This window comes from Solanum pennellii, chromosome 5, assembly GCF_001406875.1.
Source record: "Solanum pennellii chromosome 5, SPENNV200".
Taxonomy (NCBI): Eukaryota; Viridiplantae; Streptophyta; class Magnoliopsida; order Solanales; family Solanaceae; genus Solanum; species Solanum pennellii.
In genome coordinates this window covers 32,910,762-32,935,900 of record NC_028641.1, presented here as the reverse complement: position 1 = coordinate 32,935,900, position 25,139 = coordinate 32,910,762, and the positions used below count along the sequence as shown (strand labels likewise).

General features: G+C 35.8%; 1 non-coding gene and 1 pseudogene across 1 annotated transcript; one reads left to right on the top strand and one right to left on the bottom strand.

Moving 5' to 3' along the window:
- The first annotated feature begins 16,151 nt into the window (after positions 1-16,151).
- On the top strand, positions 16,152-17,217 carry LOC107019438 (annotated as a pseudogene).
- Positions 17,218-24,463: 7,246 nt separating this feature from the next.
- TRNAW-CCA lies at positions 24,464-24,537 on the bottom strand. The gene has a single exon. It is a non-coding gene; the product is annotated as a tRNA-Trp (tRNA).
- Positions 24,538-25,139: the final 602 nt, after the last annotated feature.

Sequence of the window (25,139 nt, the reverse complement as noted above, 5' to 3'; positions counted from 1 at the left end):
AATCTTTTTTCTGTTGGAACTTTCTTTTGTAAATCATGCCCTTTAATAGCTAGTCCCCCGGTACTTTCCTTTTCGATATATTGCAAAAAGGATTGGCTCGTTATTGTTTGACAACTTTTTAATTTCAACTTTACGCATGAGGTGTTTAAGATTATAAGATTAAAGTACATTTTGATACATTTTACATATTTTTTATTTAAGATCACAAGATTTAGAAGTCTTCTTTAATTTGTTTTATTGAGAATTTAGTTTAGTCTTAGCATATTAGACCAATTGGACAAGCCAAGATACGAAAGTAAATATGATAAGGGATCTCTATAGACAAGTCCATCTAAGAATCTAATTAGATCCTATATTTTGATGTCCTATTTGTTAGTTGTGATGCCATAATATGGTATAGAATATGGTTGCAAGAATATTTGGGACATAGAGATAAAATATTTATATATTTTATTTTAATAAAAGGGACATGTTTCTGTATTGCTTAGTGGGATGAGCTAAGATTCACAAGTAGAATGCTTTGGTACAAAATCCATAGAACAAATATACTAATAATTCATAATTTCATATATATCTTCATTGTAGCCATTGAAAGAAAAGAGAATCTAATAAAGAGTTGTGAAAGAATAAGAAAGGAAAAAACTTTAGTTATTTGATTCCTAAAAGTGAATATGACATTTTAGAAAGATGTGATTAGTCATATAACATTTATATATGCATGAAACCTACAATTTTTGACACAATTAAGAGGCACTTTTTTCTAGTTGGCACATGATCATCATTTAGAACTACATATTTTTACATATTTCACCTTATATTTAGTTTTTTCTTTCCTTGTGTTATAAGTTCATTTCGATCACATTACACTTAATATATTTCTCCTTATATTTGTTTTTTCCCCTTGTCTTATAAGTCAATTTCGATCACATTACACTTAATATATATGTTTTTTTTTTGTGTAGAACATGATTTGATGGATAGGCAACAATTTGATGCACACTTCATATGTATGTTTGTGTGTGTGAAATATGATTTGATGGATAGGCAACAACTTGATGCACACTTAATATATATGTTTTGTGTGTGGAATGTGATTTGATGGATGGGCAACAATTTGATGCACACTTAATATGTATGTTTTGTGTGCGTGAAATATGATTTGATGGATAGGCAACAATTTGATGCAAAAAGAGATGGAAAGTTTGACTTTGAAGTCTGAGTAGAAGTCATTCACAAGTATTTAGATCGAACGTAACTAAGACCCCGATGCTCAAGTACGCATGAAAAGAATTGAAAAGAATAATATCTTGCAAAAATTGTCTTGGTGTGATGCATAGGGTAGGCATTCTGTGCGCCACACTAATGTAAGTATCTACTAAACCTACAAAAGTGTCTGGCTGTGATGGATATGGTAGTATCCTGTGTGCCACTAATTTAAATATCTATGCAACCTACAAAATTTTCTTGGTGTGATGCATAGGTAGGTATCCCGTGCGCCACACTAGTGTAAATATATACAAAACCTACAAAATTGTCTTGGAGTGATGCATAGGGTAGGTAACCTGTATGCCACATTAATGTAAATATCTCGTATAAATATCTACAGAACCTACAAAATTGTCTTGGTGTGATGCATAGGGGAGGTATCCTGTGCGCAACACTAGTGTAAATATCTACAAAACGTACAAAATTGTCTTGGTGTGATGCATATGATAGGTATCCTGTGCGCCACACTAGTGTAAATATCAACAAAACCTACAAAATTTCACCTTGAACTTTTGGCTTGGTGAACAATTGAGGATTAGCAATTAGAAAACCGTCCTTTAACAAAAGAACTTATTTTTGAGCCATCTTTTGGATACCAAAATCATACAAAATCTTACCATAGCAATGTTGTAAGTTAATATAATTGTCTATATGGTTTGATACTCATAGATAAAAGTTTTATTGAGGCTTTGATGCAGGATCTCTTAACAAGTTTAGGGGCCTAAAGCCAAATTTTATAAAGAGGCTCTATTGTTTTTTTAGCTGACAAATATAAATTGAATAATTATAACTTATTCAGTGTAATCCTAAAAATGAGGTCAGGAGAAACATCATATATGTAGACATTATGAAGTAAGAATGCAAATAATGTAAATCTCAATAAAAAATTAAGTAATACAAAGTTAGAATAATAAAACATGAAAACATTTTTTAAATAATCATGACTAATTATTTTTAAAAAATATAATGATATTAAAATAGTATTGCAATGAATTTGATAAGTTGATAAATAATATTAAAATAGTGTTGATTAGTTTTAGTGATTGAAATTTGAATAAGCCACCAAAAACAAATTTGATCTTTTTATAAACACACAACAATAGATATTACATAATGTAGAATGTTTGAACATTTGAGAGACTTCACAATATTCAATAATGAAAAAATAAAAAATAGTGAAAGGCGAATAAAGAGATGTAAGTATAATAACATAATATTGTTGGTTCATGATAATCGTCATAATATAAATGAGCTAGATAATAAAATAGATGCTACATAAGAATCTAGACAAGATACTACAATCAACTAAATAATATTCAATTTCTCAGTTATATTTTCTTTACAAGTTTTTGTCTTCAAATTTATCAATACATGAAATTTTTGTTAACAATATATATACATCTTTGGGAGAAAATGGGGGGCCTAATATTTGCTTTAGTGTTCTTATGGTTGAGACGGCTCTGCTGAGATCTTAGGTTGGAAATTCATATTGTTGTGTTCATAAAAAATATTTGGCACTATGACTTTTTTATGATGTTTAAATGAGTTGCACTATTCATAAATATGTTAAAATTATAGATTAATCCAATCTGTTCATGTGTTATAGGATGAATTATATAGAAATATGTTCATTATTCGAATTTGATTCTATCTATACAAAAGAACTGGATCTGTTGAAGAAGAAAGTTGACATTGTCTGTTATACAACTGAAGGAGAATCAAAGATAAAGCTATATCTAAAGAACCTAGTCCTTAATCAGAAATTCAAGAAATATTTTCGAAGAAAACATATCGGAGAATTTTCTTTTGAGTGAACACAAGGCTACAATCTGTAATGCCTCGAAAGTGGAAAAGTAGAATTGAAAAATGAAAAAGTGCAGAAAGTTGTTGATGCATTGGTTCCACGAGCCTAGTGTGCGGACTATAGATGGTTGTGCGGGCAGTGGAAAGTAGTTGTGGACTGGTGGTTGGAAATCTGGAATACGTCAAGTCTTGGGTGAAGTTTTACGGGCCAACATGATAACTCTTGAAATGATATAAGGGTCGTGTAAGATGCTAGTAAAAGTGAGTTCCAGACTTAGTGAAATGAAGTTTTACGTGCCAACATGATGGCTCTTGAATGATATACAGGTCGTGTAAGATGTCTGTAGAGTGAGTTCCACACTTAGTGAAATTTGATTATCTTAGATCTACGGAAGAGATGTACATGTCGTACAAGGTAGTATGACTCGTGGTTACTTTCCAGGAACTTGAGACTCAGTGTACGAAGGGTTACACAGATCGTAGTTGGGTATACACTAGTGTGTAGACCTTGGCTCGTAGTCCTCCGTTAGAGAAGCTAATTTTCAGTAACTCGTTCACGAATGGACAGTAAGGTCCATAGAAGCTTCTACAAACCATACATGGGGTTCGTAGAAGTTTTTCAGCAGTTATTTTTCAAGGTTAAATGGGTCATTTCTACTTTGTAATTCCTACACTGTGTCATTTTAAGCCTATTTCTAAAACCTAAAACCATTTCTAAGGTTCAAACTTCAAACCTCCCCATTCACTCATAACTTCCCAAAGCTCTCAATTCTTCTTCTACATATTCTCTCAAGGTGATTCTAGAGCTGTTCAAGCTCCAAATCTCCTCTTCCAGATTCAATTAAAAGGTAGGGCTCATCAAGGTATTTGTGAAATTTATCAATATATTCATCTTCACCCATTAAGTCCCATAGAAACCTCAAAGTCTCTCCATGATTCTTATCCAAATTCTATGGTTTCATGATTCTATTATGGGTTTAATGGATTTGAAGCTTATTCATCATCATTGATCTTATTGTGCATGATTTGATCATAATTACATGTTTTCAATGATATTTACATTAACCCATGCTATGCAAGTGATTATGATATGAATTGAAGAAATTATGATTCAAGGGGTACTTTAGAATAAAGTATCAACATGATTTTATGAAATTAGGTTGCTTTGATTGAAGTATTTTCATTATGGAAAGATTATCGTGATATAGATGTTTTCGAGTAAGTGTTTCTTATGAATTGATTATGTTATGAAAACATGATACTTTAAAGGAGCTATTCTTATGATTATGAGTCTTCAAGAACGAGTTGGTGTTACTAGATTCTTACCATTTCAAAGACTAAAATTATTGATATGATACAATTATGCATGTTTTCGTTGGGAGCTTACTTAGCATAGGCGTACTAGTGACGATTACCCAGGTTCCTAAACTGCGTGCCTTCGTAAAATTGTCCAGAATAGATATTAGTGGGTGGATTCACCTTAGCTTATGATTATGACCCTTATCTTGGTAGGTAGGACACTATTTTTTCAGTGTGAGAGTAATACATTAAACTCCCATGTAATAGCTCACATAAATTATGTTAGTTAATGGTATCTCCCATAGCAATTTATAATTTCTTCAAAAGATTATGATTAAGCTTATGATATGATTTTAAGAATATTGCATTGACCTTATACTATGCTTTATGAACTCCGCTTATCAAATTATTTGATGTTTTACTTGGTCATGCACAATGTTTTAAAGGGTGAGGCATGAAGTGAGAGATTTTATGGAGTATGGGATGCGACGTAAGCCCCAAGATGTAAGATATAAGTCTTATGGATCTACGTGTTAGGAAAGGCAAGCACAAAATAAATATGTGCACGACAAAGGCGATAGCGAAAGAAACCTAAGTCAAAACTTTTCCTTCTATTTGAACCAAGAGATGACAAAATAATGCGAGAATTAAAATAGTCTGGGGCAGCAAACAAACTAACCAAGCAAGAAAAATAAATCAACACAAGAGACGCCAAATTTTACGTGGAAAACCTCTTCGGTGTGAAGAGTAAAAACCACAAGACCAAAACTCCACTATAATCAACAAGATAAGAAAAGTTTCCTCCAAAATGATCACCAACAAAGTTCCAAACAATGAGCAACACAACTACAAGATAACACTAAAAAACTAGAGAAATAAAACGAGCTAAAATACCCAAAATGCAGCTACTGTTCACAAGCCAAAATCTGGAGCTACACTACTCCAAAATCACCCTCTCTCAGTTCGTAATCAAATATTAAGTTTAAAGGAACACGCTTTCCAAAAATCAGCTCAATCGGATAAGAAACGAAGCGGGAATCGCGATTTGAAATTGGCTGCTATGACTTGTGCGAAAATCTGCACTTTCTCACTTCTCTCTCTATATTGGTTGCACTCAAATCTTGTGATTCTCTTCAAATAAGACCTAAAATAAAGTCTTACATATGCACCACAATATTGGGCAGTTGGGCTAATTTTATCCACAAAGAATGTCACGCCCCGAGCTACCCCCCGAGACGTGGACATGGAACCTAGGACCACAAGTGATCCCAAGCTAACCCTGCTGACATGATCATGAGCATACTAAAGATAATAAACAGAATGCGGAAGCTAAATTAGAACTTAAACTGAAGAATGGGGAATACCCATATTCTATATCTGAGATATTTGTAAACAATGAGTTTAATACAAAGGAAATATTAACTCAATACTAAGCCTCTAACTGATTAGAAATACTGGGACAAGCCCCAACTAAATCTAGCAAAACTAAAACTAAATGACTAAAGATTGAAATGAAACTCATGACTGTTATCCTCGGAAAATGAGGACTCACCACTGAATCTGCTAAACTGGAGATCGAAAAATTAATCTATGCGTGATCTGGATGCTGAGAACCTGAACCTACATCACAAGAAGATGTAGAGCACAAATACGTCAGTACTTCAAAGGTACTGAGCATGTAGGATAGAATAAAGCTGAAATAAAACATAACTGAACAAGCACAAAAGCAAGTATAATAATCTGAACATGATATAAAGAATTATGAGCAAACTGAATGCAATGACCAATTTATAACATGCTGAAACTGAATACTGACTTCCCTTTCTTTCCAAATCTCATCACCCCTTTCATAGGTGAGACTTTCAGGAAAACCCAATCATCAACTTGGAACTCTAGTTCCGTTCTCCTTACATCTGCATAAGATTTCTGACGACTTGGGATGTCTTAAGTCTATCTCTTATGAGTTGCACTTTCTCCATAGCATAAAGGAATGAATCTGGCCCTATCAATGCTGCTTCACCTACTTCAAACCAAGCAACAAGAGATCTACGTCTACGCACATATAAAGCCTCATAAGGGGCCATATGAATGATGGAATGGTAGCTATTGTTGCAGGCGAACACAATAAGAGGAAGGTGATCATCCCAACTACCATTGAAATCGAACACACAAGATCTCAACATATCCTCTAGGGTTTGAGTGGTACGCTCTGCCTGTCCATCCGTTTGCGAATAAAATGTTGTGCTAAGGTTAACTTAAGTACCCAAACCCTTCTGAAATGACTTCCTGAAATAAGAGGTAAACTGAGAACCTCTATCTGAGATGATAGACAAAGGAACCCCATGCAACCTCATAATTTCATTAATGTAAAGCTTGGCATAGTCCTCTGTCGAATCTGTAGTCTTGACCGCCAAAAAGCAAAAAAAACTTAGTCATCCTATCAACTATCACCCAAATGGAGTCATGCTGTCTGCGACTAGCGGTAACCCTGTGACGAAATCCATATTGATCACTTCCCACTTCCAAGTAGGAATGTTGATCTCTTGAGTCATACCTCCTGATTTTTGATGTTCTACCTTGACTTGCTGGCAATTGGGGAACTTACTCACAAAGTCTGCTATATCCCTCTTCATGCCATTCCACCAATAGACTTCCCGCAGATCGTGGTACATCTTAGTGGCACCTGGATGAATAGAATACCTAGAGTTATGGGCTTCTGCAACAACATGCTGTCTCAACTCGCCCACATAAGGAACACATAATCTACCCTAGTAGCGAAGTACACCATCTCCCCCTTGGGTGAAAACCTCCATTCTCTGATTATGGACTGCACCCTTAAGTTCAAGCAAGATTGGATCATTGTCTTGCTTTTCCTTAACCTCCACTACCAAAGACGATTCTGCCCCATTTTGAACTATTACATCGCTGTCTGATATGCTTATAAGGCGAACTTCCAAGCGAGAAAGCCTGTGAACATCCTTCACTAGCTCCTTCCTTTGTTCCTCAACTGAGCTACACTACCCATAGATGATAATGCACACTCATATCATAATCCTTAAGGAACTCAAGCCATCTCCTCTGGTGAAGATTCAACTCTTTCTAGGTGAACACATACGGAAGGCTCTTATGATCGCTGAACACATCTACATGAACACCATACAAGTAGTGTCTCCATATCTTGAGTGCAAGAACCACTGCTGCAAGCTCGAGGTCATGAGTTGTATAGTTCTTCTCATGCACCTTAAGATGTCTAAAGTCATACGCTAAAACCTTATCTCGCTGCATCAACACACAACCTAGATCAACTATGGATGTATCACAATAGATCACATAACCATCTGAACCCTTTGGTAGAGTCAAGACAGGAGTTGTAGTCAATCTAGTTTTCAATTCTACAAAGCTTTTCTCACAATCATCTGACCATTGGAACTTGACCATCTTCTAAGTCTACCTAGTCAATGGTGAGGCTATGGATGAAAATCCTTCCACGAACCTTCTGTAATAACCCGCTAGACCTAAAAAACTTCTGATATCTGTAGTAGAGGTAGATCTGGGCCACTGTTTCACTGCTTCTATCTTCTGCAAATCCTCTCAGATCCCTTCGCTAGATACAATGTGACAAGAAAAGCAACGGATTGCAACCAAAACTCAAATTTACTAAACTTAGCGAATAATTGGCAATCTTTGAGAGTCTGCAGAACAACTCTCAAATGACTTGCATGTTATTCCTCACTCCTAGAGTAAATGAGGATATCATCAATAAAGACGATAACGAACAAGTCCAAGTACTGTTTGAACACTATGTGCATGAAATCCATGAAAGCTGCACGAGCATTAGTTAGTCCAAATGACATAACTACAAATTCATAATGACCATATCGAGTTCTAAAGGCTATTTTCGGAATGTCACTATCTCTGACTTTGAGCTGATGATAACCCGATCTGAGGTCTATCTTTGAGAAATGGCTAGCACCCTGATGTTGGTCGAACAAGTCATTAATCTTGGGGATGGGATACTTATTCTTGATTGTGACCTTGTGTATAGTCAATGCACATTATGAGAGAACCATCTTTCTTCTTTACGAACAACACTGGTGCACCCATGGTGAAATACTAGGTCTGATGAAGCCCTTATCTAGAAGGTTTTTCAATTGCTCTTTCAATACCTTAAGATCTGGTGGAGCTATTCTGTAAGGAGGAATAAAAAAATAGGTTGGGTATCTGGAAGGAGATCAATTCCAAAGTCGATTTCCCTTTAGGGAGGGACTCTGGGAAGATCTTCTGGAAACACTTTTGGAAACTCAGAAACTACTCGAACTCGAATCAAGAGTTGGGGTTTCAAGGCTAGAATCCTTAACCCGAACTAGATGATAGAGATAACCCTTAGATATTATCTTTCTGGCCTTAAGGTAAGAAATAAATTGACCCATAGGCGCTAAGCTACTACCCTTCCATTCTAAGATTGGTTCGTCTAGAAACTTAAAATGAACAATCCTAGTTCTACAATCGATTGAGGCATAACATGAGTGTAACGAATCCATTCCTAGAATAAAATCGAATTCTACCATTTATAACTCTGCTAGATCTACTGAGGTGACTTTCTGAGAGACTGTGATAGGGCAATTTCTGTATAACCGTCTAGTTATAATTAGGTCACCGACTGGAGTAGAGACTGAGAAAGGTTCTGAGAGAGTTTCTGGATTACACTCAATTGTACTGCTATGTAAGGAGTTACAAAAGAAAGAGTAGCCCTGGATATAACAATGCAGAAACATCAAGGTCAAAGATTCGAAATGTACCAGTGATTACATCAGGAGAACCTTCCTGATCCTGGTGATCCAGAAGAGCATACAACCTGTTTTGGCACGGACCGCCACCTGTACTAGATGAGTTATCCTGATGAGTTGGGAGACTTGCTGGTGCTGCTGACGTTGTAGACTGAGCTTTTCCATTACCACCTCCTTGACCCAGTCTAGAAGGACAATCCCTCAATCACGACCAGACTGGCCGCACCCAAAACATCCTTCTTTTCCTGCAAGAGACTCGCCTGGATGGTTCTTACCATACTTAGGGCAAGTGGGGTAAGTCTTGGTGCCTGAAACACTTCCCTGAGACTTAGAGCCTGGTGCTCTACCCTTCTGGTCCTACCTGTTCTTGGAGGATAGAACACTACCTGATGAAGGGGTTGGAGCTGAAAACTTCTGCTGACTGTGCGAGCGATTTGCACCACCCGATTTCTGCTGAGAATAGTCATAGTTCCCAGTCCTAGCCTTCTTATTTTCCTTCGCCTGTTCCCTAAGCTTATCACTCTTAACCTGCTGAGCATGAGTCATAAGCCTAGAGATGTTCATATCTCCAAGTAACATAGCATTTTGCACTTAGTTTTCACCAAATACGACACTCCATACAAGAACTTGTTCATCTGAGCCCTGGAGTCAGCAACCATGTGAGTAGCATACAAAGAGAGTTTGTTAAACTTCAGCCCATACTCTTGGACTGTCATGTTACCATGCCTCAAATTCATGAATTCCTGAGCCTTTGCCTCTGTCAACTCTTTTGGGAAAAACCTATCGAGAAAAGTCTCACTAAAGCAATCCCAAGTGATAGGAGCTGCATTTGCACCCCTATTCTCATTCTACTGAGTGTATTAGATATGAGCAACATCCTTTAACTGGTATGATGCTAACTAAACCAATCATTCCCAGTGACTTGCATTACCTCAAAGATCTTCTTGATCTCATCCAAGAAATTTTGAGGATCCTCATTAGTTTGTGATCCTAAGAACTCAGTCGGATTCATCCGGACAAAGTCATGGACCATTGCTTCTACTAATCTACCATTTTCATTTACATGAGTATGAACCTGATTGTTCTAGTTTGTCATACTTTGAGCCAATATTTGTATGACATTCCTGAACTCAACACTGGATACTTTTTGATCTGGGACTGGAGGAGCTGCGTTTTCATTCCCGGTGTTCGCATTCCTAGCGTTATCTCTACGAGGAGGCATGATCTAAAACGTAGAACGTCAAGTTAGAATGGAATAATATCATACCTTACGCACGATAAGAGTAACAAGAGAGTGAAGTTTTCCTCAAAAACTTTGTAGCCTCCCTCTCATTAGATGTGGTGCACTTCACATCCATGAAATGGACTCTACTTAGTGCGGCTTTTCAGACATCCTAGGACTCTTGAACCTACTGCTCTGATACCAAATTTTGTCACGCCCCGAGCTACCCCTCAAGACGCGAACATGGAACCTAGGACCACAAGTGATCCCAAGCTAACCCTGCTGACATGATCATAAGCATACTAAAGATAATAAGCGGAATGCGGAAGCTAAATTAGAATTTAAACTGAAAAGATGGGGAATACCCATATTTTATAATTGAAATATTTGAAAACAATGAGTTTAATACAAAGGAAATATTAACTCAATACTAAGCTGAATTTAACTATGTCTGAAATAAGCCTCTAACTGACTAGATATACTAGGACAAGCCCCAGCTAAATCTAGTAAAATTTAAAATAAATGACTAAAGATTGAAATTAAACTTATTACTATTGTCCTCAGAGAATGAGGACTCACCACTGAATCTATTGAACCGGAGATTGGAAAATCGATCTATGCATGATCTGGATGCTGAGAACCTGAATATACATCACAAGAAGATTTAGCGCACAAATGCGTCAGTACTTGAAAGGTACTAAGCATGCAGGATATAATAAAGCTAAAATAAAACATAACTGAACAAGAACAAAAGCAAGTATAATAATCTGAACATGATATAGAGAATTCTGAGCTAACTGAATGCAATTACCAATTTATAACATGCTGAAACTGCATACTGAATATACTGATAAATGGTCAATGCAAGAGTTTCTGACTTAGCTATGGGAGCTACTAAAAAAATATAATAAAATTACATGAGCTAAATGTGGAGTCCGATGTATACGCCCCATCATGAGGACCCAATATACCCTGCCAGAGGTATAAAGGCATGATGGCGTGATCACTAAACTGATGCCCACAAAGGGGACTTACAACCTACATGGCTAGTAGTTCTGGGACTATTTGGGTACGCTGAACCCTAGTCCAACTCGGTATTATGCTACTCAATTAAATTTATGTAATTAACTAATTACGTCTGAATTTTCTTTGAATACTGGATAGCTCAAAACTGAATATGCAAACTGGGAATGCAACATTTAATCTGATAATGATGCATTAAAACTGAAGCATGTATAACTGCATAACTAAAATATCTGACCTAACATCTGCAATTCAAGAAATAAAGAAATACAAAGCTAGGGTTCTGAAATTCATGCGATAAATCTGATTAATAACATGATAATATGATTTGGAACATATACTTTAACTAAATCACGAAGTTATGATGTAATTCTAGGAACCCTTGGTCTAATCATGATAAGAAAATCAAGACCTGACTGAAAACAAGGGACCCAATGGGTGGAAGGAACCCACTAGTGAAATCTCATATACATGGTGATGAAATTCACGGATAAACACTTAGATTTTGGGGCTGGAACTGCTGGAAACTTGTTTCGTGAACTAGGGTTCTTGAGCTTTTTCTCCTTTCTTGCTTCTAATTTTCTAAATTTTGATTTATGATTTTGACTTAGGTAAGTTCTTGTTATGTTTCTAGGCTTAAAGTGACTAATATTTGATGATTTCAGGTCAAAACGACATATCTTAAGGTTTAAACGAAGTGGAAAAAGACCAAAAGACCCTTGAGTTAGTTATTGTCGGACCAAACGACGACCAGGACTGACGGTCCGTCGTTCCATCGACGGTCTGTTGTTTGGTCCATAGGTTGGGTCTTTTCGACATGCCTTTACTAAAATGGGCATAATTTTTTATTCGGAGGTGTGATCTTAGCAAATTCGGTGGCTATGGAAAGCTAATTCAATTATCTATGTGTAGGTAGGCCATGGGCACCTAATTAATTTTATGCTAAGATTTATGACCATATGATGTTGACCAACTACATTTCCCCCTTAACTTTCTGCTAGTTCCCACCTACGGTCAAACCTACGGACCGTAGGTTAACCTACGGATCGTGTTGGTCATCGATGGCTCTTGTCAGAGTGTGGGTGAATGGGGTTTCGCTCGACGATCATGGACTATGGACTGTAGTCTGACCTATAGACCATAGGTCCATCCGTTGATCATGACTTAACAAAATTTTCCTGGGCTGAGATTTTGGGGGTTTCTGACCCCATTGACGGATGTGCAGGACGGACTGTGGGTCAGTCTACGGTTCGTCGATTGCACCGTTGGTTGCACCTGCATATTTTTCTAAAAGGTTGTTTTTGGTTTGTTTTGGATACGGGGTGTTACAATGAAAAGGATGGAAGACCCAAAACCTTGGACTTTAATTCATCCACATAGGAAGGGAAAAAGGTCCAAACTCAACAATTCTCCCCCTATCGGCTTTGTGGAGGAGACCGCCATCCCGACGATCATGCAAAAATACTCAAACTTCCCTCTTGGCAAAGATTTAGTCATCATGTCAGAATCATTATCATTGGTATGGATTTTCTTAAGTTCAAGCAACTTAGTATCCAACACATCTCGAATCCAATGATACCTCAAATTAATGTGTTTAGACCGACCATGAAATGTATAATTCTTGCCTAGATGAATAGCACTTTGACTGTCACAATAAAGCACACATCTCGCTTGAGCACAACCAATTTCCCCCAAGAATCTCTTCATCCAGATCAATTCTTTACAAGATTCAACAGCTGCAATAAGCTCAGCCTCTTAAGTAGATAAAGCAACACATTTTTGCAATCTAGGTTGCCAAGACACATCTCCCCCTGCAAAAGTAGTCAAGTAGCCTGAAGTAGACTTACGAGTATCAACATCACCAGCCATGTTTGACTCAATATAACCAGAAAGAATAGGTTTCCCTATCCCAAAACACAAACTCAGACTAGAAGTGCCACAAAGATATCTCATAATCCATTTTACAACATTCCAATGCTCTCTTCCCAAATTAGAAAGAAAACGACTAACAATACCAACAACATAAGCAATATCAGGTCTTGTACACACCATTGCATTCATCAAACAACCAACAGCTGAACCATAAGGAACTTGCTTCATATCTTCCTTTGCACCATTATTAGAAGGACAATATTTAGTACTCAATTTGAAGTTCATAGCTAAAGGTGTACTGACAACCTTAGCTTTGTCCATGTTAAATGTACGAAGTACTTTCTAAATGTACTTCTCTTGTGACAACCAGACCAAACTCTTTCAGGGACATCACCATTGAAATCAATAATAGGAGATAAATTGATAACATAGGCAATTGTGTTAGATGCTTCTGCCCAAAAGGAATTTGGCAGCTTAGCATTTGAAAGCATACATCGAACCCTCTTAATAAGAGTTCTGTTCATCCTCTCCGCTAAATCATTTAGCTGAAGAGTCTTCGCAGGAGTTTTTTGATGCCGAATATCCTGCTTTCTACAATACCTATCAAAAGGACCAATATACTCACCACCATTATCAAAACATATGCATTTCAATTTCTTCCCTGTCTGTCTTTCAACCAAAGCCTGAAACTTCTTGAAGACATCAAGAACCTGATCCTTGGACTAAAAAGAGAATACTCAGAGTTTGTGCGAATGATCATCAATAGAAGTCACAAAATAAAGTGCACCACCATGAGAGCTTATCTTAAAAGGACCACACAAATTAGAATGTACCAAATCCAGAAAATCAAGCTTTATTGAAGCTAGATGACTCTGAAAAGAAACTCTTTTCTGTTTTCAGGCTAAATAATGAACACACTTATTCAACTTCTTGCTTCACTCCGAAAAGCATATTTTTGTTAGCCAAATTGTCCATCCCTTTCTCGCTCATATGACTCAGTCTTCTATGCCATAATAATGATGAAGTATCATTCTCCATCACATTTACTAAACCTCTGAGAATGGAGCCCTGAAAAATATACAAGTTAGACAATTTGTCACCACGGGCTACCACCATCGAACCTTTTGTAAGCTTCCATTGGCCAGCACCAAGGGTATTAACACAACCCTCATCATCAAGGTTTCCAAGAGAAATCAAATTTAAGCGAACATCTAGAGCATGCTTGACATTATTGAGAACTAGTTTGGAACCATTATTACTTTCCAAACAAACAGTCCCAATACAAAGAACCTCAACCTCATGATTGTTACCCATTTTCAACATCCCAAAATTACCTAGAGTATAAGAAGAAAATAATTCCTTCCTGGGCATGACATGAGAAGTAGCACCAGAATCCACAAAACAGCTAGACCTATCACGAACAAGATTAACAAAATTTCTTTCTTTTGCTATTTTATATCTCTCTTGTACTTGAAACAAAATTTCTTGATATGCCCATTCTTGTGGCAATAGTCACATGTAACATTCTTGAATTTAGTATTTGATTTTCCTCTACTTTTATCTATGTCATTCTGACCTCTAAACTTGTTTCTCCCCATGTCTTCAGTAACCAAAACATCGGAGTGCTAGGTAGAAGATGATGAGCCTTGAGATCTTCTTCTCATCTCTTAATTCAGAACACCACTCTTAGGATATTCCATGGTCACAACACCACTAGGAGCAGAATTTGTTAAAGAAACTCGAAGAGTCTCAAAAGAGTCTGGAAGAGTATTAAGAAGCCAGAGTCCTTGAATTTCTTCATTGAATATTACACCCATTTCAGACAGCTGGTAAAGAACACCCTGAAAATTATTAATATTATTAGAAATTGGAGTGCCCTCTATTTACATGATGTTCATCAATTGTTTCAAAAGAAACAATTTATTGATGCTATCCCTCGAAGCATATAATGTCTCGAGCTTGTCCACAAACTTCTGGCATGTGTCTCATTCACAATGTGATTTCTAACGTTATCTTCAACTCATTCTCTGATATAGCCACAAACCTGTAAATGCTCAAATTCGCAATCCTTATCATTCATAGATTCGAGTTTATTAGAAGCAAACACAGGTAGATGCATTTACTTTACAAATAGAAGATCTTTCATCTTGCCTATCCAAGTATGATAATTACTACCATTCAAACAAAACATCTTGGTCATATTTGACTCCATCAACCAAACAGAATATCAACAACAACCTGATGCTCTGAAATTATATTTTGCTTTAAAGCGAGTTTTTGACTTATTAGAGTGTTTATCAATTATCAAAGCGACTTACTTTAAGTAAATAATATTGTTTTAAGTCAAAAGTTAAACATAGGGTGAGAGTGCTTTTTTTAAACTTAAAATCCATTTTATGTTGACCAAGTATATTACCTTTTTGCCCTTAATTGTTTTATACAATTTCTAAATGTCCATATTGCATTAACCCTGATATCTCTTGCCCCAATTTTCTTTTTCACGTTAATGCCGCTGCTGAGCTTCTTCTTTCTTTTCTCCTAATTTGAAGGGTGAATATCTAAAGCTTGAAGTAAGTTATCTTTCGATTATCTTTAGATTAACTCTCTTTTTTTCTCTCTCGATTGATAGAAATAATATCATATGTAGGAAAAACTGAATCAGCGTGAAACTTTTAGTTTCTTGATTATCTTTCAATTTTTGTTTTTTTATTATGTATTTTTTTGTGCGTCTTCTGTAGCTGATTTTGTTTTGTGTATTTTCTGTTTTGATTGTGTATATATAATTTGATTGTGCAGTATATATTTGTTATCTATATAAATTTATGGAAGTAGTTATTTTCAATTTTCTTATCAATTCTCATCTTCACATCTAATACACCATGTCTGAAACACAAACTAATGCTAATGCTAAGTGGGATGATGACACTCATCTCAAATTTATAGAGTTATGTGATTAGAGATTAGGAAGGAATATACCAAATACTCACTTATCTAGAGATGGGATGGAAATAGATGACTAAAACATTCTATGTAAGAACGGGAAGACGCTTTAAACAAATAAATGAGAAATCATTTGGATAGGTTGAAAGTCGAGTGGAATCCTTTTAAGAAACTGATGAGAGGTCATATAGGTATAGGATGGGATAGGATGGGATGCCACTAAAATACAATTATGACAGACGATGATTGGTGGAAGAGAAAAATTAATGTACATTTCTCACATTGTTTTATGTCTTTTTATTTCTTTTACTGTTACAATTTACTTACTTAAATTTGTTGTTTCATCTTTTCTTACAGGAGGATGTCCGATATAGAAAATACAGAATAAGAATCTTTTACTCAAATGATTTCGCTATGATGCATTATTTTGATATTGTTGCTAGGGGGGAGAGAGCACGTGTCTCAAATCAATTCTAGTTTTTTGAAACGAAGGTTGATTCTGACGAAGAAAGACCAGACGGTATTGATAATGATGATATGGAGCACTTCATTAATAATAATAATAATGAAGGGGGTGGTGAAAGTGATAATCCACACATATGAATTCTACTATGTTTTCTAAACCATCATTAAAAAGATCAAATTCAACTGATGGTATTGGAACTAGTAATCAAGTGAAAAAAAGTGAGACAAAATCTACAACTGCATCAATAAAAGAAGATATGCACTCTTTAGTAGAGTTAATGACTAACAAATGTACTGCTACATCTAATGTGATAGATGATCCCACCATTGATCAGTGTATGTATTTTTTGGCAAACAATCCCGATATTTTTGAAAGGTGTGAAATGTACAACTATTTTGTGAACATATTTCATAAAAAATACATTCTACAAGTGTTTTTAAAGATAACTACGAATGAAGCTCGAAAGTCTTTGAATGGAGTATGACTATCAATTATACCTTAAGAAGTGTGTAGGATGTGTTGTTATGAAAAAAAATTAATTTTATTATTTTATATTTGAGATTTTGCTTGTACGCATGAACTTTATTTATATGTTCAATTTTGTTTAGACAATATGATTGTATGGTTAATTTTTTTAAGTTAAGTCCTCATTTATATAAATGTGTTTGTTGTGTTGAATTTATGTAAATGTATTTGTTGTGTTGAATTTATATATAGATATTCATTTTGTTGAAATTATTCATATGCATTTGTTGTGTATTTATATATATGTGTTTGTTATGTTGAATTTATGTAAATGTATATGTTGTGTTGAATTTACACATAGGTGTTTGTTATGTTTAATTTATATAGATGTGTTTGTTGTGCAAATTTATATATAGGTATTTATTGTGTAGGATTTATATAAAAATGTATGTTGTGATTGAATTTATATAAATGTCTTTACTAATATAAAGTAGTAGAATTGAAATATTTACTGTGGATTCAAAAGTACTGTAAGTAAGTAAAATAAATGTATCATTACTTGTGAAATAATGAAACTTTTATACTCTTGATTTTTTTAATTGGAGATATTTTTATTTCTAGTGAAATGGAGGATTTGAACTTTACCATATTACCTCATATAAGTGATTTGTTCGATAGAAGATGAAAAACTAGAACCAAGCAGGATAGAGCAAAACGAGAAAGAATGGAGGACTCTATGCAGGATAGAAGGTTAATACATTATAATGTATTATGAAAAAGACTTATTCAAAGAACCTTGTCGTACATCAAGGCGTTTTGGGCATATATTTATCAAGAGATATTACAACAAAATGAAACTCGTTGTTATAAAAATTTTCGATTAAAGAAGGTGGTGTTTGTTGATCTATCCAAATATGTAAATGAAAAATATGTACTTAAGCCCACACATGGGAGGTTTATACATGAAATGTTAGGAATGTTCTTAATGACTTGTGCACATGGAGCGGGAAATCGAATATACAAGATATCTTTCAACATTCGGGGGAGACGATTCATAGACACTTTTATAGTGTTTTAAAATACATTTCTAAGCTTGCAAGAGACATCATTAAACCACATCTAAATTATAATGATTGTGCTGGATCTCACAAGCTATGTAATGAACGATAAATGCCTTTCTTTAAGGTAAGTAACAACTTTTAGTTTGCTATATTTTTTTAGTATTACTTGTTATATTTGTTTATCTTACATGCCTATATTTTTAGGATTTATTGGAGAACGTGATGGTACAAATGTCAAAGCTAGATTGCCACAAGGTCAATAATACATTATATTGAATGTAAAGGTTATTCGACTCAAAATATCATCGCCATTGTGAATTTTAATTTGTGTTTTACATTTGCATGAGCTGGGTTGGAAGGAGCGGCTCATGATAGTCGTATATTTGGTGAGGCTCTTCGTAGAAGTGAAATGGACTTTCCACATCCTTTAGGAAACAAATATTTTTTAGTTGATGAAGGATATGCACATAGAAGAGATATATGGCTCCATACAAAAGAGAGAATATGAGATATCATCTTCTTGACTTTCGTCGTGAAGCAACAAGACAACTGTTAAGCCAAGAAGACACATTGAAAAATTTAATTGTATGCATTCTTCATATAAAAATATAGTAGAGCGCACATTTGGTGTTTGGAAACCAAGCTGGTCTATTTTGCAAGATATGCCTTATTATAACATTGACACTTAAAGGGGTATCATACTACTATGGCCATTCACAATTATATCAAACAAAAATGCAATGTGGATGATGCATTTCAAACGGTTGAGGATGAGAGATGTATTCCATTGGTTGACTCCGAATTTGGCATAAGTTCAAGCACTAACAATATAGAAAAAAAATATGTGGAAGAACAAAGTCATACTTATTAATGGGCTTCGTGACATGATTGCTAATAAAATTGGTAACGTTTGTTGTTAAAATTATTTTAGTATTTCCACTTTTATATTAGTGAAGTGCTCTCTGTCATTTTGATATTTGTATTTGAATGAAACAACTTATTTTTGAAATATGAATTTATATTCCGCTTATAAATAATTTGTGGTGATAAAGAAGTATGTGAATGATAGACAATTACTATTACTTGTGAATGAAATTAAAATAGGGAAAAGGGTTAAAAATACACCTCAACTTTGTTTTATTAGTTAAATATACTCTCTCTGTTAAAATGAAGTTATTTTTACCCCTGCCGTTTACAAACTTGTCACATATACCCCTCAATTGGATGAAAATCATAAATCAACAAAAATTACTCGATTTACTTAAATTGACCAATTTAAACCCGACCCGACACGACCCACTAATCATTTAATCCACCTATATTCATCTTCATCAATATATCCCTCTCATTTACCTCATCAAACGCTTTTTGAGCAGCACCAACATCCAGACACTTGCTATACAACTCTACAAGTGCCCCACCAACAAAATGATCTGTTTGCAGACCCCTACAAATTTCTTAGGAATGTATCTCCTTCCCATGTCGTGATCAACTCATATCAACACAAGCAGCAAGGGCACTGCCTAGTGTGAACGAATCTGCTTCAATTTCTTCCTTCTGCATTACCTTCTGAAACATATTCAAAGCTTCATTGAACTTAAAATTATTTACATAACCTGAAATCATTAAATTCCATGAAATTATATCCTCACACTCCCCTTCATGTTCCATTTGATAAAACATTTCTTGAGCTTTTGAAATTTCTCAATTTTCAAAGTATCCCACTAACATAGTGTTGTAAGAGACATCATTCTTTATCGAATATATTGCAAATATTAGGAGGGCACTCTTAATTGTTTACCCAGGTTGGGGCATTTGCAGGAATAAAAAACTGAAGCATAGGTGCTTGAACTTACAAAGTCGTCCAATGGAGAGAAATATAGGTGGGTTAAATGATAAGTGGGTCGGGTTGAGTCAGGTTTAAATTGGTTAATTTAAGTAGATCGGTTTATTTTTGTTGATTTAGGATTTCCCATTCAATTCAGTGGTATATGTGACTAGTTTGTAGATGACAGGGGTAAAAATAACTTTATTTTAATGGCGAGGATATGTTTAACTAGTAAAATAAAATCTAAGGTTATTTTCAAGACTTTTTCCATTAAAATAAATCTTATTGGAATATTCTATTCTTGTAGCAGCCACCGCTTCGGATCCTGCTCCTTTACAATTTTTGGCCCCATATTCTGGGTGTGCCATGGGGGAATATTTCCGCGATAATGGAATGCACACATTAATAATCTATGATGATCTTAGTAAACAGGCGGTAGCATATCGACAAATGTCATTATTGTTACGCCGACCACCAGGTCGTGAGGCTTTCCCAGGGGATGTTTTCTATTTACATTCCCGTCTCTTAGAAAGAGCGGCTAAACGATCGGACCAGACAGGCGCAGGTAGCTTAACCGCCTTACCCGTCATTGAAACACAAGCTGGAGACGTATCGGCCTATATTCCCATGAATGTGATCCCCATTACTGATGGACAAATCTGTTTGGAAACAGAGCTCTTTTATCGCGGAATTAGACCTGCTATTAAAGTCGCTTATCTGTCAGTCGCGTCGGGTCTGCCGCTCAGTTGAAAACTATGAAACAAGTCTGCGGTAGTTCAAACTGGAATTGGCACAATATCGCGAAGTGGCCGCCCTTGCTCAATTTGGCTCAGACCTTGATGCTGCGACTCAGGCATTACTCAATAGAGGTGCAAGGCTGACAGAAGTCCGAAACAACCACAATATGCACCACTGCCAATTGAAAAACAAATTCTAGTCATTTATGCAGCTGTCAATGGATTCTGTGATCGAATGCCACTAGACAGAATTTCTCAATATGAGAGAGCCATTCCAAATAGTGTCAAATCAGAATTACTACAATCCTTTTTAGAAAAAAAGTGGCTTAACTAACGAAAGAAAGATGGAACCAGATACATTCTTAAAAGAAAGTGCTTTAGCTTTTATTTCAATTTAATACAATACAAGGAAAGGAAAAAGGTCTCTTAGGGGTACCACAAATAAAAGAAAAAAATAGCTAAAAAGAGTCTGCTTCCTTTATGATCTCTTTCTTAGAAAAGAAATTGCGTAAATTCTGCCTTTTTTGATCCCATGCTTTCCGTTGGTCAACAACCAACTAAATCTATACTTCTTCACTACTCCTACAGGGAAGGTGGAAGAAATTCAGTCTCTCTTTTTTTTGGGGGGAGCAGAGAAAGAAAAAATAATAAGATTATTTTTGGATATGGAAAACAGTGCATTTCTACTCACCCCGAGCGATCTTCACTTTATGCAAAGTTCCTCTTCTTCCTTCGCTTCTTCTACTAGTTCAACTACGCCGGACGCGCAAAGCGCTCCACCGGAGTTAACTCAGTTATTTCGCGACATCTGCAAAAATAGCGCAGAGTTGCTTCGACTCAGCGGTAGGGCCGTACCGGANTAACTCAGTTATTTCGCGACATCTGCAAAAATAGCGCAGAGTTGCTTCGACTCAGCGGTAGGGACGTCCCCGAGAGGTGGAACATAGCGGATCTAGTTGAGGCTGTTATAGGAGACGACGCTCTTCTAATTCCGGGGCCCCTCCAAGATACCTATTACGATGTTCTTTCCAAAGGGTGTTCTAGCTGGCTTTTCAAAGGCCTATCTGAATTTATAGAATTAACGCAGAATCTCGTCTAACAACCACAATATGCACCACTTAGAATTTTCTTTTAAGCAAAACAAAAGGTGATCTACTATTAAGCTAAGCAAAAGGTGATCTACTACCAATCAATACTAGCCTATTAGATAGTATACACTAAATCTATGTTGATAATTCTTTTCCTATTATCTACCTCCTTGGTCCGGCAAGTAGCATTCTAACGTTGGCCATCCGTTAAAAAGACTTCTAAGCAAAAGAATTATTAATACATGGAAGACACTACTCTAGAATTGTTATTTTCGTTAGGTTTTATCTCATTATTTGCCTATGGTTCCCACAACCCTAGTTATGGAGTTAAGTTATCCATAGTCATAATCACAATATTCAAATATATTATATAAGAATTCCTGTACTTACTTCAATGAGAAAGAGTAAAATCCGAAAGTTTTCTTGATTAATCACCAAAAATGACCAACAATCACTTGCAAGAATCTCAAAGTAATCAAGAATCTCACAAAAAGTCTAATGATAATCAAAAGTCTAACACTAATACACAGAGTCTAATAATGATCCAGAGTCTAACTAATAATCCAGCGTCTAACGTCTAACCTCAAAAACGAGGTTTTTTCGAACTATTTATAGAAAACAAAAACCTAATTAAACAAGGACTCTATTTGCTGGAAATCTGTCAAAACGCGGCTGGGTCAACGGACCTCAATAGAGGGGCATTTTAATCCATTTTTCGTACAATAAACTAGCGTAACACTCCGAATTGGATAGTTGATGTGGAAAAACTCTTTAAAATGGTGGTTACTATACACGAACCTTAACAACATAAAATAATAATCTAGATATTAAATATACTTGAATAATAACTTGACATAGGAAATCCTTGAATCATGAGGATTCGCTTTTTTGAACTAGGAAGATATACCAAGATCTCCACTTAGGAGACATCCTCTTGCCATCACCATATCCACTTTGTGTAAAAAGATGAAGAAGAATGATAGTAGTACAAGAATGCACCAAGTATGACAACCATGCAAAAGCATGCATTCAAATAGTACTTTTGTTTAGAAATCATGCATCATGTATTTTAGTAAAACTTCATAGCTCAACAAGAAATGTGTGGACCATAGCAATCACAATATAATTGAATTCTAATTAACATCAAAATAAATTAAATAGGGAAGCTTACCACCACAAAATCCTGAACACCTCAATTCGATGCTAAATCATCCAATTTAATACCATAAGTCCCTTACCAATGGCAATAAACAATAATTCAATATAGAAACTATGATAATCAATGAAACTAGGTAAATTCAATAAAGATTCATAAATCTAATACAGCCTAGATATCAATTGTGAAAAATTCTTACATCATTAGAAAGACCATAGAAATCTACCCTGCAATTAATATACAATAGGTCAATATCAAGTAACCCATAACATAGTCAAAATCTAAGGTTCATTCAATTCATGGATTAATAGGTAATTTAGGTTAAAATCCTAAATACAATATCAATTAAATCATTATTCAATGTTTAGAAATATTTAATGCAACAACCCACGGTAGAATTATGAAATTGGACAATTCAACTTTAAAACTTTAGAAAACATCTCGAGAATCGGGGCTCCTTGATGAAGAGAGTTTCAAGGATAAAAATCCATACCTTTATGAATCTAATCATTTAATTTGATAAAGAATATCCACTCGTTTCGAGATATACCGTGGTTTCATGGTATTTTTAATACTTTTTCCTTAAGTTTAGTGTGTCCAAAAGCCTGTTTGTACGAATTTTTATGTAAGTTTCTCTTTATTTGCAGGAAATCTGTCAAAAAGATGAATGCGGAGGTTTTTGAGCAAGAAATACAGGAAAGTACCACCTACGAAGCTTGTGACGGTTCTTCGTGCTCGTGACGGTCCGTAGGTGGCATCGTAGTGCAGCTGTTGAAGGAAGATGGAGAATTCTGACTAAGTGTGGGGTTACGGAGTGCGTGACGGACCTTCATAGCCATGACGGTCCGTCCTGCTGGTTCGTCATGAAGATCAAAAAAGTAGTCCCAGTACCCACATTCCAAGAGTTCAAGTGTTTTGGAACGGAGACCCTCAACGGACCGTTGTGCCTGTGACGATCCGTCATACCTGCCGTCGAGGATAATGAAGAGAGAAGTAGAAAAAATAGCACAAGTATGGGACGACGGAATCCATGACGGCCCGTCGTGACCACGACGATCCGTTGCGAGGTCCGTCGACCCAGTCGCGTTTTGACAGATTTCCAGCAAATAGAGTCCTTATAAAATTAGGTTTTTATTTTTTATAAATAGTTCGAAAAACCTATTTGTTGGGGTTAGACTCTTGATTATTGTTAGAATCTTGATTATTTTTAGACTCTTGATTTGGTGATTATTGTTACACTTTTGGATAATCTTTAGTCTTCAATTAGTTTTCAGTAATTGATTGTTGGTGACTTTTGTTGATTAATCAAGTGAATTTCTGGATTTATTCTTTCTCATTGAAGTAAGTGCATGAATTCGTATATTACATATTTGAATATTGTGATTATGACTATGGGTAACTAAAGTCCATAACTAGGGTTGTGGGAACCATAGGCGAAGAAGAAAAAAATCACGCTCTGTAGGATTTGAACCTACGACATCGGGTTTTGGAGACCCACGTTCTACCGAACTGAACTAAGAGCTCTTTCTTATCACAGTAGATACGACTGTAAAGAAAAAGGATTCTTTTTGTATCCCCAATACATCTTGCATGCATATAGTCTGACATCTGTGTACTAATGTGTGAAGGTTATGCACGATGCTAGCAGGACACATCCATTGTCGGTACAACGATGTGTATCGGTTAGGGACAACGCTGATAGGCAATGTTCGACGTTACGTAGTGTTCATTTATCTTTGATATAAGGGGTATTTCCATGGGTTTGCCTTGGTATCGTGTTCAGACCGTTGTATTGAATGATCCCGGTCGGTTGCTTTCTGTTCATATAATGCATACAACTCTGGTTGCTGGTTGGGCCGGTTCGATGGCTCTGTATGAATTAGCGGTTTTTGATCCTTCTGATCCTGTTCTTGATCCAATGTGGAGACAGGGTATGTTCGTTATACCCTTCATGACTCGTTTAGGAATAACCAATTCATGGGGCAGTTGGAGTATCACAGGGGGGACTGTAACGAATCCAGGTATTTGGAGTTACGAAGGTGTAGCGGGAGCACATATTGTGTTTTCTGGCTTATGCTTTTTGGCAGCTATCTGGCATTGGGTGTATTGGGATCTAGAAATATTTT